This window comes from Chaetodon trifascialis, chromosome 21, assembly GCF_039877785.1.
Source record: "Chaetodon trifascialis isolate fChaTrf1 chromosome 21, fChaTrf1.hap1, whole genome shotgun sequence".
NCBI lineage: Eukaryota > Metazoa > Chordata > Actinopteri > Chaetodontiformes > Chaetodontidae > Chaetodon > Chaetodon trifascialis.
Window position 1 is genome coordinate 12,964,965 of NC_092076.1, and position 16,928 is coordinate 12,981,892.

The 16,928-nt window shown below is 46.1% G+C and overlaps 1 long non-coding RNA gene across 1 annotated transcript in view; it reads left to right on the top strand.

Moving 5' to 3' along the window:
* LOC139349257 (uncharacterized) overlaps positions 1–16,051 on the top strand; it is a 41,887-nt gene extending 25,836 nt beyond the window's left edge. Inside the window, exon 3 of the long non-coding RNA XR_011603447.1 lies at positions 15,924–16,051. This is a non-coding gene — a long non-coding RNA (uncharacterized lncRNA). The remainder of the gene's footprint in view (positions 1–15,923) is intronic.
* Positions 16,052–16,928: the final 877 nt, after the last annotated feature.

A 16,928-nucleotide genomic window follows, 5' to 3' on the forward strand; every position in this document is an offset into this window, starting at 1 on the left:
GACAGAAAAAGAAGAAAAGACTCCCTCGCCTCCCATGTCAAAAAAAAAAAAAAAAAGCCTGATTAATCAGTCAAGCCACATGAAAACTTTACTTGTTATTGTTGCTGCTTGATTTATTGAAGGCCTGGATCTGGGTCAAGCATCCCCCCTTCTCTCTCTCTCTTCTCTCTTCCTTCTTTCTTACCCTTCCTTCTTTCTTACCCACTCTTTTTTTCTACCTAAATAAGGGCCCACCCCCCACGTCTCTTCCCTTTGTCTCTCATCTGGTTTTCTGTTTTTGTTAAAGGACAGTTGATTAATGGTGCCACAGACAAAGCCCGCAGTCTGCTCTCAGCCCGGGCTCAGATAGGTCTCCGCTCTAGGTAAACCAGAACACATGTGCTCTGGACAGCCACTGGGAACCCCTGAGGAGAGAGAATGGGAAAGAGAGAAGAAATTAACGACAGTAGTCGCTGATGTATTATATACTGTGATATAGGGTCCTTCCTGCACTGGAAAATGTGCAGCAGAAGTAAGAGGAGAAAGCCTGAAGGAGTTGTGTAGAATATGTACCGAGCTGGGCTGACATGCTCAGGGTGTGGCCTTTTACACCGTTTGTGTGTAACTAAGATTTAGTTGCACCATCCTAGCTTCTATGTGTTCATTATAGCATGAAGTTATCCTTCTGCTCAGGCTGAGCTTCACCTCTCCCAGTGTGAAATTGCACATATTTACTGATTTTAATGTAACAAAGAGACATTTCAACACCTGAGTATTGTTTCTTGCCTGCAGGCTCCTCTGCAATGAATACAGTGCCATTGAGAGTCTTGTAGAAGAGAATTGCTTTATTGAATGATAAAGGAACTTATTACTGTGACTGCCGTGAGAGCTTTATTGTCAATTGTCTTCATAATGGCGGGCCTTGACACTCATGTCATACGTTATGGCTGCACACTGCTGTGTTAGTGTATTTATATTTGTATGGCTTGACGTGGTCTAATTGGCTGTGCTTGCAGCCTGAGGTAAACATGTCTTCTTAGGAATTGTTACCCAGAAGGTATATTGGTTAATAACAATAAAGTGTTCAGTTATACTATATCGAACTAACCTATTCAATCATTCCACTCTCCTTCAATTTAGAAGCAGACGCCTTCATCCAACTATGAGCCCATATAGAGAATAAATAATATTGATTGTGTTATTTGAGCAGAGATTACAAATGCTCAACTGTCCCTTATGATGTCTTTTGCTCTTGAGTGTGTCTGCTATACCTGTATGTAGACCACCCGAGATGTTGCCACAGTGATTTGCTCAGTGTTTATGCTGCATTCACGCAATGTCCATGAAACGGGAAGAACAGAAAAGCCTCTTGTCATTTGGCATTGTCAGTGCTCATGCTTGCTGCTTTTGCAGTGTGATGTATTTGGAGCAATTTGTTGACAAGTGAAACCAGATACAAACATTTCAAGCTTTCCTTTTGACCGAGCTTGGTGGCTGGTAGCTATGAAAACATTGAAGCCATTTTTCATAGTTTTGTTGGCGCTTCTGTAGTTGTTTTCACCAAGTGTGAGAAATCATCGCTGTTATAAGCCTTTTCCCTCTCAACTGGCTTTTTGTTACATGAACTGAGCTACTGCCCAACCTACAGTACATGAGCCAAGGCAAGCAGGGATTGAGTGTTGTTTCGGAGGCAGAGAGATCTACAATTCTAGCTGGTCAGCGAGGTTACCGTCCAACAGCAACACCACCAGCGCTTTGCAAAATTGTGCACACCCAGAGAAACGATGGAGCTCTTCTGAAGAGTTTGTCGCAGTCATCCACTGCGTCTCACCCGGACAATATGTGCCTGCCAGCTTCCTGTCTTTGCCAGCTCACACACAGGGATGATCCTGAAGCCCTCCTCTGGGTGTATGAGGGATTAGGAGTGGCATGTGGACTGCCGTAAGAGGAGGCAGGCAGAGAGCAGCCAAGCAGTGACTGTAGCCCTGGAGCAACGCTGCTTTACCAGCAAAAAACTGTTCTCTATCTCCTCCATCCTGTCCTATGTCCCATTGACCTATGCATGTTTAGTACAGCTGTATATTGAAGGGCGATGTTAGACAGCTTGGTTATCACTGTGTAAAGCATTGCTCCTGATTAAGAGGGGCTGTTCTATATACTTTGGGCTTAGTGTAATTCAGGGTGAGGGAGACATTCACAGATCAAGCTGGGACACTGATGAAGGTGTTTCGTATTTCACAGCAGTGTGTAGGTTGCAATATTCACATAGTACTAGTGAGTTATAGTAGTATACTACAGAGAAGGAGAAAACTCCTGTAGTTCAAATCCCTGAATGTTTGACACAGATCTGCATGATTTTAGAAGGCTGATGACAAGATGCACTGGGGACTGTTCACGATAGGCAGGGTGTCTGGGACTCTCTGTGTACTGGGATTGAGGCGGGTGTGTTCCTTTTCCAAAAGAGAAGGGGGCTGCATTTCTGGCAGGCCTCTCGCAGTCCAGGAGTGGAAGTGCATTTGTGAACTTTGCCTTTCTAGCTCTGCACGTGAAGTACAGGCTGCACCAGAGCGCTTGCTTAAGTTTCCTTCCCAGTGCCATACCAACATCAGGAAACAGAAACAAACTGTGTCCCATGCTCCAGCAACACTGTAATAAACCTGTGGTCAAAAAGTCAGCTGAGGCTCCCCTGATGGTAGAAACCAGCTGAGATGAAATGTGTGCAACACATTTTTTTTTCCGTTTTTTTTTAGTTCTCCTTTTTGTGTGCTCGAAGCTGCATGTATGATCATTTTATGTATAAAAAAATGTAATTTAAATAAAATCTATTTTAGACTAACGTCACACTTTTAGGGAGATGCTGAAAGAAAAGCCCTGCCACTGAAATTGAACAGTTTTAGTCCAGACATAACAGTGGATGAATCAAATCTTTTCCACTAAATTATTACTACTGGTAAACTCATGAATTCTCACTGAAGGCAGCTAGCAATGTCCAGGCAGCGGCAGAGTAATCATTTAATTTCATTTTTGTGAAACTACAGTTTGGCTGATGCATACAGTGGCGAGGCGAAAAGCAGCTAGAAATACCACCCATCAGGCTATTATGCGCTAGATGATTGCAGTCATTTTTTCACCTGCAAAAATACCATTGTATGAATGTGTATCTAAGTGGGTGAATGCAGACTTGTGTTGTAAAGTGGTCATCAGACTAGAAAAGCTCTATATAAATACAGTCACAGAATATACATCACGCTCCTCACACACACACAAACACACATACACAGAGATAGAGGGTGAGAGACACGGAGCTCACAAAAAAAGCTGTTGTACCAAAATGACACATCAGTCTAACAATACGCAAACACATCAGCAGCAGGTCAGATATGCTACCTAGACTACCACGTCCACAGTGAAAGCATGAATCAGTAGCTGAGGCCACACAAAGTCGGCACAGTTTCCAAATCGACTCTATTATGAAGAATCAAACTCCCCACTGACATTTTCAAAGGAGCACAGTCCACCGGTTTTTGTTTGAAAGTTGTTATCCTGTGCACCTGCAGTCTCTTTAGTCCAGGGACATTTGAAAGCAACTTTCTTAAGAAATTCTGCTTGATAATTTTAAACTGGAAAAATTAACAGTGGCGGCACGGTTGCGCAGCAGGTAGTGCGCGTGCCTCATAGCAAGAAGGTCGCTGGTTCGGTCCCTGGGTCGGGCAGGGCCTTTCTGTGTGAAGTTTGCGTGTTCTTCCGTGCATGCGTGGGTTCTCTCTGGGCACTCCGGCTTCCTCCCACAGACCAAAAACATACTCATTAGGTAATTGGTGTCCTTGACCTTAGGTGTGAGTGTGAGCGTGAATGGTTGTTTGTCTGTGTATGTTGCCCTGCGATCGGCTGGCGACCGGTTCAGGGTGTACCCTGCCTCTCGACAGCTGTGATAGGCTCCAGCCCCCCCGCAACCCCGGAATGGGATAGTTGGGTATAGACAGTGGATGGATGGATGAAAAATTAATAGCAACAGCTCAACTGCCAGATTTAAGCTCCCCAGCTAACATTAGCTTAATAGCATTAAGATACCCACTATGTGGCAAAAGAATAACATTAGCTCAAACTAGCGGATGCCTCATTAAGAGGTGTAGGTCTGGAGCTGCTGCGTCCAGAGCTGCGGTGGCTCTCCGGCTCTGCAGCACGATGTCTCTCCCAGAGGCCACTCGCTTGAATGCCACCAGGTGGGACGGTTGGCTGCATAAAGTCTAGAACCCTAAGTATAGATGTCTTGCCCCTTGTTGACACTATAACCTGCTGTGGGGCCTCAGGACTTTAGTACAAACAAGCATGGTTGTCTCCTCAGATGAGTATGGAGCCAAGTGGCTCATCTTCACTTCATTAGAGCAAGCGCCTCTTAATAATTCATGTCCCGCTTTCCCTGGAAGCAAAACGAAAGGCTCAGCTGTGCCTGTCTGTCCGTATTCCTCGTCACTGGACATTTAAGCCTTTTCCCATTTTGGACTGGGAGTTATTTACTCACTTACCCCCCACTCCCTACCCTGCAATGTGCACCTGCCTGGATGAGCAGATGATGCCATAGCACCAGAGGCAGAGGTAGAGCAGTTTTGACATATATATATATTTATTTATTTTGATTTTTTTAAGGTTGTTTTTCTCTGTCATTGGCTTTCTGCTCCGTTGTTACTCAAAGATGATGTGTACCCTGTACCCAATGTACTCGTTCTCCCTCCTGTCATCCCCAGGGAGTGCCTGTTCTCTTTATATTTTCGTGTTGTTTTGCCTGTTTTTTCTCCCTGCTCATCATCTCTTGTTGCACTATGGTGTCAGATTTAGTTATGTATGCACCCCATGTGTTTGATCCCCCCCTGCACTCCTGTGTTGTGTACATTGCATAACCACCCGCTGCTAACCCTAGAAGTGTACCTCAACTGCCTCCTTTCTCTTGCTCTCTCACACACCCTCATTCCTCTTTTTTTCTGACACCCCCATCTTCCTCTTGCTTCTTTGGCAGCAATCCAGGTCATCACTCCTATCCTTCCCCCTCCATCCCCCTTCCCCCCCCTTCCTCCAATCCCAAACCTTGAAAGTTGGACTGGTTGGTCTCCTTGCCTCTCGTACTCTCTCTGTGTATTTGTGTTTTTTTTTTTCTCTCTCTCCCTTCTTGCCGTCGTTGTTCCACTCCTTTTACCTTGCTCTTCCTTTATTTCCCATCTCCCCTCTCTACTCTTCTCCCTCTCCCTGCCTCCTGCTCTCCACTCTCCCAGTGGTCTCATTAGGCATGAAGCAGGCTGCCTGGTGTGTGTGTGTGTGTATGTGTACGTTCTCTTAGGCAAAGTCTCACTTGACTGAGCATGCCACTTGCACTAGCGGGGGCCTGGGCTCCATTATTACCACAAAGCTGTCACAAACAGTATATAAAGTAGCCTCCTGTTGCTGAGTTGTGGGTGAACACAGGGTACTCTCTTAACAACAGGAGCTACCACTGTTCTGCCTTCCCTGTACTATAGGCTCGCTACTGTTGCCATGGTTGTAGGAATCAGTGTGCACCTACACAGACAGATGCACATAACCTGGCTATAATTTTGCCAGCACCAGATCTTGACACTCAAATCCCATACCAAACATCTGTCTCCTATCTAGAATGACACCCCACCTATGTGGTCCAACCTGTGGGATGCCCCTCTGTCTTCTTTTCTATTGAGTGAGTGAGTTAATGTGTGTGCGTGTGTGTGTTTGCACCACTGTTTTGCTAGTGTCTAGTTACAGGGATGGGGCCGTGTGCAGGAATGGGCCTCTCTGCTGCCTCGCTGGCAGGCCTGACCCCAGCAGGTCAACGTCCATTACCACATGAAACCTAAATGTCAAGCACGGCCCCCTGCTATAGCCATTTGTCTTTCTCTGTGGGTCAGTCGGCCTGAACATTCAGATACGCACGCAAACATACTCACCTGCTCTTACTTCTGACATGCACAGACATCCTCCACAACAAGGACTTGCCCCTTACTGCAATGATTCCCTGAAATATAGGTGTATTTGAAAACATTTAGCATATGTCTCCGCAAAAAAGGATGACTAAATAGTAACTTTGCTCTTCGTGAAAACCAGGAATTTGTTTCCTCCAACAACTTATCAGTGCTATTGATTGACTAGCAGCCTGACTGGACCCAGCTGTTGGCCAACAGTTGTTTAGCTTTAGCTTATCTGTGAGTGGACCTTTGGTGTCGATAATGGCCACAGACTCCGTGGACAGACACAGAAAGCGGTGTGCTGTTAATGTGGTGCTCTTTTTCACTTTGAAAAATGCAGACAAGTTTAACTGTAGCTGCTGCTTTTGACAGTCAAATGAGCTTTGACAGAGTGCAGCAAACTACAAAAATGAAGAAAGTGGTTGAAGCTTCAAGGACGAAAAAGAACGATTTTCTTTCGTCACGAGCTCTTGGTGAATTTGCGACAAGGTCACATCATGATTCAGTCACTACTCAAACATCTGTTGCCTTGTAGGTGATTAAGAATGGAAAACATCTTGAAAACCTGAATGCCACCTAATTTTTCCCCTCTCAGCCGCATGATGTCCTTTTCACATCTCGCTCCACCAGTCGAAATGGAAAAACCTTTTTTTCCCTCATCTGTTAAACAACCTCAGTCTCTGTATACAATGATGAGCCCTAACAGCCATTATCAGAAAGCGCACGGCTAACTCCATCACTTGTTCTCCACATTACGGAGCAACAGCCATCCATTTTAACAGATAACGGTCATGAAAGCTTGTGGAAGCTGCAGTGAACATCCGCACATACGCATACACATATATAAACACACGACTTGTTTACAGGAAGCTGTCAGCCATGTGTCCTTATGATAAATAAACAGGGAAGCGTCCCTTTTTAATGATGGCGTATACAGGCCTGCACGCTGAATATTGATGGAAAGATTGAAAGCATTCTCAAGGGCCTTTCCAACATGACATATGGCTCTCGCTCTGTATTTTTCTCTCCTGCCCTTCATTTTTAGCCCTCCCCACCTCCCTCCCACCCCTCTCAGCTCTCCTTTTATTTATCTTAGACAGCGCCTTGTGGAGCGGTTTGCAGACGTGAGAGATGCCATAAACACATTTATCAAGTGGGGCTGCCAATAGGGAAAACATCAGGAGTGTGAATGAAAAGAGTGTGATAATAAATGCAGAGAGGATCACGTAGCAATGCAAGCGGAGTTCCTCGGGGATAGCAGAGGGCATCCGCAAAGTATCGTGCCAGTAGGGAACAGGCTGCTTCTGAGTTTCTGACAAACCCTAAGCACAGCAGCTCACCGCCCGCTGGCAGTGGCAGCGGCGGAATACCTCAACAACAATGCCACCTGCATTAGCAGTCTGCCCGTGCAGTGCAGAAGATACCGCGCTCCTCGCTTTGATAAATGTTTCATTGTTTATGCTGTCTCCGTCTCGCTTTCTTCTCTGTCTCTCCTTCTCTCCCCTCCTCTCCATCCTACATGTACAGTGGTGAGTGTGTTGAGAGACTGGCGAGCTTTTTACCGAGTGTTGTTTCAGTGTTAGTCAAGCGTTTGATGTCTGTCTCAGTTGTTGTTCATCGGCCTCCCTGGGCTGAGATCACAGGCAGCATTTATTAATTTGCAGGTTCAGGCTCTCAGCTGAGGGACTGCTACCAGCAGGTCCTCCACATGTCTTTCTTTTCATTTCTTTTTCTTTTCTTTTTTTAACTTAAACACTATATGCTGCCCCCTTTTTTTAACTATTAGCAATTGGCCTACTTTCTGAATCTAAAGTTAGCTGCACTCAAGGCAAAGGAGTGAGCTGATCATTTTGCTTGTGAAAGGGGGGTGGTGGGGGTGGGGGAGGGTCAGAGTGTTATCTATGCTCCACAAAGACACAGGGTTAATTGATGCATGCTGGTGTCACTGTGCTGATTGCTGGCTTTTTTGCCTTGTTGGCTTTTTTAAGATGCTATTTAACCCCATTATCTGATTAGCTGTATGTGTGGAGGGTTCGGGACTATTTTTGTGTGTGTGTGTGAGAGAGTCCTAGTTGCCTCACAAAGATGAAGAGCTCTCTCTTTACTTAAGGGGGATGGGGTTTGACAGTACTGTAGCACCCCCACCCACCCTCCATCCTTCTATCGAAGCCCCCCCGTCCGCCTCACCCACCATCCCCCACTGCTGATAAATGTGTTTTTCTTAAAGGAAGGAGGTGGTTGGTTGAGAGGAGTCTCTTTTAATGTAGCTTTTTTTACTCTCTGTGTGTGTGTGTGTGTGTGTGTGTGTGTGTGTGTGTGTGTGTGTGTGTGTGTGTGTGTGTGTGTGTGTGCGCGTGCGGCTTGCTAATGCAGTGCGGGGCCGTGCTGCGGGGCTACAGGCAGGCAGACTCGGAGGCAGGCCTGCAACCTCGACCCCAGCATCATTTGTTTGGACGAGGGCCGTCAGCGCCTGTCGCACGGCCCATGATGAAGTGTCAGTCGGTAATTGTCCCTGCGAAGCATCCACATCTCAGGGGGTGATGGGGAAGGGAGGGAGGATGGGGGAGGCAGGGAGCTGACAGAGAGAGAAATGACACCCTGGGCTCCTCCTATTTTCTCTCTCTCCCTCTGTCCCTCTCTCTCTCTCTTTTTCACTCCCCCTGTCCCTCTAGTTTTTCTTCCCAGTCTTCCTACAGCTGCACCTCATGTGAAGGTCTGCTGTGTGCCTGGCCTGGACCAGTAGCTCCCATGGAGTTTCAGCTGGGGCCCAGTTGTAACATAATGTGTGTTTGTGCATCTACTGTGCATTTGTGTGTGTATAAAGGACAGTATGCCTCTGCCTCTGAGTGTACTGTATGCACAAACCTTGTGTATTTTCCTTCCTCTACTATCCATCAACCACTCCACCTCCTCATTCAGCCCTCCATTTTTTCTTTCTCATACTCCCCACATCCCAATTATCTCTTGTGCCTTGTACTTAAAATGGGCTATTTATTATGTTAAGAGTCCTCTTGAAACCTCTTTGGTCAAAATAGTAGCTGCCTCCATTTGCCTGATCATCTCGAAAATATATGTATATTTTTTCAGTCTTGGTTGTTTTGGTGATTAGATTCAGCACAAGGCTTATATTGATCGACTTATATCTTTATGTAATGAAAAGCTTTTACAGGACGCACAGCAGCTATTTATAGTGCGATCCATAACGTGATGTCGTACGGCAGGGGGCCTAATGCACATCGCCCGGGCTCCTGTGCATAAATCGCCAGCGTAGGTATGAAGTCAGAGCCCAATATAAGTAGCTCCATGATGGAGGAGTGGCGGGGTCGAAAAGACAGATAAGAGGGGTGAAAAGAGCGATGGAGAAGAGGGAGGGATTAAAGAAGAGAAAAAGGAGAAGAAGAGGGAGAAAGTGTGAAAAACAGCATGGAGGAGTGGGGACCAACGTAGAGAAGAAGAATAGAAGATGAATACTGAAAGGTGGGACAGACGGGAAAGGGAGATGCAGAACGAGACAAGCAGCCAAGAGAGACGAGGATATGAAGGAAACCACCTTGAGATATGAGTCCTATACCTCCAGTTTCCTCATTCCTCCATAAGACCCCCCCCCACCACCACCACCACCGTTATCACCACCTCTACGATGATGGGCTGAACACTGTAATGCATGCACATCAGCATCAGGATTCCTTATAGAGGAAGAGTGGAGATGAGGAAGGAAGAATGAATTAAAGAACAATGACAGGAAAGAAGAATGAAGGGTGAAATATGGGATGGAAGCAAGAGAAGAAGAGTTAAAAAATGATGTCATATAACAGACCAGGAGATGGAGACTCCATTATTTTGCCGAGTGGCTCCCTATGACACCCCAAGGACAGCAGGAGAATTAGGAGGGGGCAGATGGGAGGCCTCCAAGTCCTTGTCCCACTGTCTGTCTGTGTCTGTCTGTGTCTGTCTGTTGGTTGGCTGCAGGTGGAACAGCCTGCCCCTCCTGTCGTCTATATGAGCCCCTCTCTCTCTTTCTTTCACACACACACACACACACACACACACACACACACACACACACACACACACACACACACACACACTCTCTCTCTCTCTCTGTCTCTCTTTCTCTTTAATGGGGCACTGGCCTGGGGCGCTAAACCAGCTCCCTCCAGAGCAACACACACACAGCATGCACACACACTGATCCCACATTACAGACACTCCTGGATGCCCTTGCACATGCCATGATACACATACACACACACAGAACAGAGAGGCAAGGGAAACCACAGCCCCCCAAATTATGCCCCAGTCTGTGAGATGATGAATCTGGTTGGTGATTAGTTAGCTGAGGAAGGAGGCACACTGCTTAGGCCCTTTAATGGGCTATAATTTGGAAGATAACTGTATTGTCCTATCTCTCCTGACATTTAAATCTAATCAGACCCTGCTGCTTAGCACTGTGGTCCAAGACGAGGGAGCCTGGGAGGGATGAAAGGCTGCTAGCAGAGAGGGATTGGCCCATAGTGGGGCATTCTTCCCTCTGGGCTGAGGCTAAGCAATTAGCAAAAAAAAAGGCTCAGGCACAGACATTATTTCTTTTTCATTTATTTTTGTTTAACTGACAGTCAGTTTACAAAGCCTTCAATACAGCCACAGAATAGCACGCAGCTACAGATTCATACAAGTCACTTCCTCTTCCACACGCACACACACTTGCCCACATACACACAAACATCACTAGGGAGACTCTCCAAGGCCTCTCTTCTGCTCCTTATTACCACAGATGAGATGCTCAGTTTGATTAACACTTCTCTTTCATCCTCTTCATTAGCACAGGAAAGCCACTGCAGCAGCCACGGCCCATGAAAAGAGGGCATGAATTAGAATCCACTTACTCCATAGACTGCCACTAATTCCACACAATGGCGGTTAATGGTGGGAAGTAATAGGAATAGGGTGTTTCTAATTGTTTCTTTGGATGGTGCAGTGCACGCCGCAGCAGCTGTTTCTGTACAGCAAACCAGGCTGCTCAAAGAGCCTGAGCAAAGGCCAACGCCAGCGTTGGAGGGCCCGCACCACTCCCCTCGATAGCGCTCATGAGCAATACACGCGCGTGGACGAGCCAATTTCCTCTGGCGAAGCGCTTTGCCGAGTGGAGGAGCTGGGCCCCAGTCAATGAGAACCACCTGGTGCTGAGGGAAGTGATTAGAGTTGGCACCATAGTGAGTGAAGAGTTGTTTTGTTAAGGAGGATTGAGATGCGGGGGGCGGGGGGTTGGAGGGGGTTCACCAGAGTTTGGTTTGTTGGAGAAATATTGACGTGAGGTTTTTGTCAGAGCGAGATCTGAGGCACGATGTTGTTTTGTTGGTACCCAATTAGAGGGAATTATTTTGGTTGGAGCATGTGTTTTGGGGTTTTGACACTGGTGCTCATTGCCGAGCGGGTTGGAGCACGGGACATGCCATGACAGTGGGGTTGTGGGTTCAGCTCCCACACAGACTACACACATACCAACTTAGAAGTCAAAATAGTTGACAGAGTGGCTAACCATGGAGAAGATGAACACTTTGTCTGCATTGACAGGAATTGTATTGAAACCACAGAAATTTGTCTGTAAATGCACAGAGGATTGCTGCAGCCGGGCCCACCCATACTACAAACGGACTCTTTGAATAAAAGTCCCCTCAAATGGCATTCATTGTTTTTCTTTGTTACAGAACACCACTGTGACATTAATTTGCAATAGTCATCTTGAATATATTAGTATGTACAGTGTAAACCGGTTCTGGCAAGGTGATCCCAAAGGACTCCAGGGTAGAGACATTCAAGGCCAAAAGCCCCATTTGTGAATATGTACTTGAAGGAAGTTCAATCTGATCAAAAACCTTGTTTGCCAGCTGTCATTCCTACAGAGAAGATCTGATCAAAAGATGTTCATTCTTAAGGGGATGACTTGCCTAACGGGTAAAGGATTCCTATTTATTTCCATTTCGGGTCTTACTTTCATCATTTAGCACTGTTTTCACCCAATTAGTTGCAGAGATGTAGGAACACAAGCAGACAGATGAGTGATATAAAGAAGCCAACACTGTAATGGGTATTTGTAAAGGACAGTTTGGGGATTAATTTCACCATTTGCCTTTGTTTTCTGCTCCGGCTAACCTGCTGGTTTGTTTTAAAGCTCTGTAATTGTCTGACTGCTCATGTTTTTAGCCCCGTCTGACTTGTTTTTAGTGATGTGGCTGCATTCCCAGATCTCAGCAGTCAAACTTTGTGAGTACAGTGTTATTATTACCCATTACCCATTGCAGCCAAAACTATGAAAATAAGAGACCCACACTGGAATTATCCTAAATTAAAGTTGAATTAAATAATACATGATTATGGCGCTCCTCACTTTCTTGGAGGCACCCCCCCATAGCTCAACCTCTGCGGCGAGCCACAGCACCATTCATCTGAAGGCTTGCTCACTTTGATGTTTATTTAATTTATTTGACCTTTTAAATTAACCAGGCATGTCAGATTCTTCTCTGCTGGTCACAGCGGGCTCACCCTGCGTGTGTGTGTTGTGGTCAAAAGGTCCAGTATTTGGTTGTAGAAAAGTGTCACCGTGTGTGTGTGTGTGTGTGTGTGTGTGTGTGTGTGTGTGTGTGTGTGTGTGTGTGTGTGTGTGTGTGTGTGTATGTGTGCCTTCCCACAGGGGTTATCACGGTTGAGTGAATGTTGGCTCGCAGACAGTAGAGCTGATCGCATTTGATGATGGAAATGCATACCAGAGAGGATTGTGTGTGTGTTTATGTGTTTGGGTATGTGTGTATGTGTGTGTATGCGTGTGTATGCAAAGGCAGAGCGACGGCAGGCAGGTCAAGGAGGTGATGATACTCCTGGTTGTGTGTCTTTTTGGCATTAGTCTCTTTGTCTGTGCTTGTTTGTCTCATCATTTCTGCTGGATTCACCTTTCTTCCACCACTACATTCATATCCTCATTTCTCATTTTCCCCTATTCACCTGTTCTTTCTGGTCATTTTGCATTTCCTTTAGGAGATCTACGTGTAGTCATCATTCCTCTCTTCATTATGGCCTACTGCTCCGTCCTGCCTCTGCTTAGTGTCCTCATTCTCTCTCTCTCTTTCTCTCTCTGTTTCTCTCTTAATCTCCCTTCATCTCTCTTCATCTCTTCATCCCTCCCCAGTCTGGATCGTGGCATTTAGGCCTCTAATTGAGCTGGCGTCACTTGAATACCTCATAAAGCAGGAACAGCAGAGAATCCTGTCATTGTTTTCTGTGCCCTGCACAGAGAGTGGGCAGGGCTACTGTGCGTGTGTGTGTGTGTGTGTGTGTGTGTGTGTGTGTGTGTGTGTGTGTGTGTGTGTGTGTGTGTGTGTGTGTGTGTGTGTGTGTGTGTGAGAGAGAGAGAGAGAGAGAGAGAGGGAGAGGGAGAGAGTCTAAAAGAGAACGATATAAAAGATACAAGATGTAGCAGTTTTCTGAATGTGCATTGTATATTTATTTGTGTTTTGCTTGTTTGTGCTGAATGGCTTGTTGCAAAGGACAAGATACCCAAAATAACCACCATAAATACATTAATAATACATTTCAAAGCAAGGCTGTAGAAGATTTTCAAATGTCTGTTCAGACAGAACTCTCCAGCGTGAGGATTTGCTGGTTTTCTCTGTATAATTACGACCTGAATGTCTTCAGGTTTTAAACTGTTGGTTGGACAAATAAGATGTTTGGAGGTTTCACCTTGAACTCTGGGAAACCGTGACGGACAGTTTTGCTGTTGTCTGACGTTTTATGACCTCAACAACTGATCGATTCATAGAAAACAAAGCTGCTAGTTGCGGTTCGACGTGTGATTTGCTATTTCGCCATGATTGAGTCAGCTCATAGCCAGCTCATTTAAGCTTACACCCAGTCTCTTGAAAGTCTTTCCTTTGGACAGTTCGAGTAACGTGTTTCACATTTTCATCTGCAAAACCTGATTCCATTTTTTCTCTCAGCTGACACACCATCCCCTCCCCCACTCCCAAAAACTGAAATGAAGCAATAGCCTGCTCCTTTTCCAAAATGTGTTTGACAGCTACTTCAGCTCTCCACTAACAAATCCCAGCACACACTTGCGCGCACACGTGCACAAATACCTTGGAACAAATCCCTGGCTAGCTGCACAGTGCTGCAGAGGTACTGATCAATCAGGGTAAGGTTGTGTGGTCTGCTTTTTTGATGCAGCACAAAGTTGTAATCTTCACCTTTCTAGGCCTTGGGGCAGAGTGTGTGTGTGTGTGTGTGTGTGTGTGTGTGTGTGTGTGTTAGAGAGAGAGAGACAGAGAGAGAGAGAGAAGTTGCTGTACTTGGGGCTCTCAATCTTTCAATGAGTTTGCTTTTCCAGGTGAGAGGCAGAAAGAGTGTGTTAGTGAGAGAGGAAGATGGAGAGAGAGAAATGGTCTAAGTTCTCGAGTTGCAAACGGAAAGAGGACCCACTGCAGGATGCCCTCCAGGCAACTAATGTAGCTAACACACACACACACACACACACACACACAGAAAAAAATTGATGGAAAAAACTGAAATATGAAACAGTGGCAGCACACATCAGCACATACAGTAAGAGATAGAGAGCCCACGCGCACACACACTGACATGTACACCGAACTGTGTGTGTGTGCATGTGTGTGTGTGTGTGTGTATACATGTCTTTGTTCTGTCTGGCTGTCCTCTTGGCACGTAAATCATAATGGATCTCATTATCCATCTGGGCTGGCTTGGTGGGGCCTGTCTGCCGGGGGATGATAGCTGCATGGCTGAGGTTGCCACCATGCACACACACACACACACACACACACACACACACACACACACACACACACACACACACACACACACACACACACACACACACACACACACACACACACACACACACACACACACACACACACACACTCAGCTTTATTCATGTATGCATGTTATGTTGCTGGCATAGCTGCTGTAGGAGCATATATGCTTCATTCTCCCTGGTATAATATTAACAACAGGACAGGCAACTACACACACATGCGCACACACATGTTTGCAGCCCATCCAGACACAATGGACATTAGTGGCTCAGCTTGCCGTCAGACAGAAAGGGAAGTGATGCAGAGCAGAGGGAGGGACGGATGAAAAATGGAACTTATCCTCTTACTCCCTCTCTCTTGTCATCTCCCCTCTCTGCTCTCCCCCCCTCCCTTTATTTCTTTCTGTCTTCCGTCCTCCCCATCTCTTATCTGTCACTTGTTTGGAGGACACCGGCAGATGCTGGTTTGTCCCTCGAGGTGAGCGGGGCTTGTGCTGCCATCTTTTTCCTCCTTATCACAGCGCAGTCTCCCACATAGGACACAAGCAAATCATGAATCACCCGTACAGGCCATGCAGAACACGCTCGTGAAGTGGAGAAAAAAAAAAAAAGTTGTGTCCCAGTAAATCACATGTTTTGTGAGTCTTGTACACAAACACATACACACGCTGCAGCCGTCCAGTATCCAAGCAGTGCCGGCTTTTATGTTGTGAATACAGGCAGAGCAGTTGGTTGCTCGTAACACGGTTAGGGCCTACACCATTTGTCTGGACATGACCATTACCCAAGCCAATTACTGGCTGGTGTACAGGCGACTTGCCAACAACCTAATGTTTTCCCGTCATGCCTGCCCCCCCCAACCCCTCCCCTTACAAACACACACACACAAGCAAAAAAAAAAGGGGGGGGTAGATAGAGGAAGGATGGAGGGCCTGAGGCAAAACCCCCACCACACCCGACTGACTGACGGATACAGCTAATAAACTTTCATTTAAGCTAATGTTCCCCTTTTTTTCTGTTTTCTCTCTCCTCCATTCCTCCCTCCCTGTCCTTATCTATCTCTCCTTGCTCTCTATTTTTACACCGTTCTTTCCTACTCTCCTCCTCTCTCCATCTCACTCTCTACTTTCCTGTCCATGCGCCAGAAGAAGGGCTCGTCCGAGCAATCGATGTGGGCAGTCCACCAGCCGGAAGCCCAGCTGGCCGAACAGCACACCACTCAATCAGTCTGAGCAGCAGCACAAAAGGGCTGCCGGCGACCAACAGAGGTAGACACACTCTCTGTATACAGCAGTTGATCCTGAGCTGAACTTACTTTATAAATCATGCACACACCCTGCAACAGCAGCAAATGAGTTCAAGAGTTTTATATACAACAACACATCAAAGATTCAAAGCCATCTTTGAAATAGCACCGACTGGCCGAAGTGTTTTGGCTCACGTGTCCTCACCACTGCCAACCCTTCTATTTTTGAGTACTCTAGGTCCGATGCTAATTAAACTTTCAGACAAAGCGGCTGCTATGTTCCTATTCTATTTTTGGCAGCTGAATGGGCTTTGTCTGAGACCACATTTGGCCCCGTGAGTACATGTGTGGTTTTCCCTGTGCTGGTTACCGTGTCAGTATGTGTTGACAGTGGACATGCGTCATACAACCACACCGCTCACAGTCGCTGTACTTTCACTGTTTTGCTCGAAGCGTGTGTGTAGCAGATGCAATGTGTGTGTCACTGCCGTGATTGAATTCGAGGATTTGTGTGGGGTCTCATCGCACTGTATATCTTTGTAGTTGTAGTAATAATATGCTATGTGAAGCCTGTGTGCATGCTCACATGTGATCTCTGTTAATTCTCTGTTTTTAAGTGTGTGTTGGAAATGGGTTTGCGCTCTTTGTCTCCCCCATTTTATCTTTTGAGCAAAAGACGAGTACTTTGGTTTTCTTTCCCATTCTCTCCTTTTACCAATGAACCTGTTTACCTGTGCAAAACAGGTGCTTTTCGAGCATTACACAACTTTCCCAGTCTTTTGTTGCTCCTGTCCCAACTTGTTTGAAATGTGTTGCTGCATCAGATTCAGAATAAGCAGATATTTCCAAAATGTTTTACACAGTGTGCCAACTTTTTGGGAATTTGGGTTGCACTACAGTATGT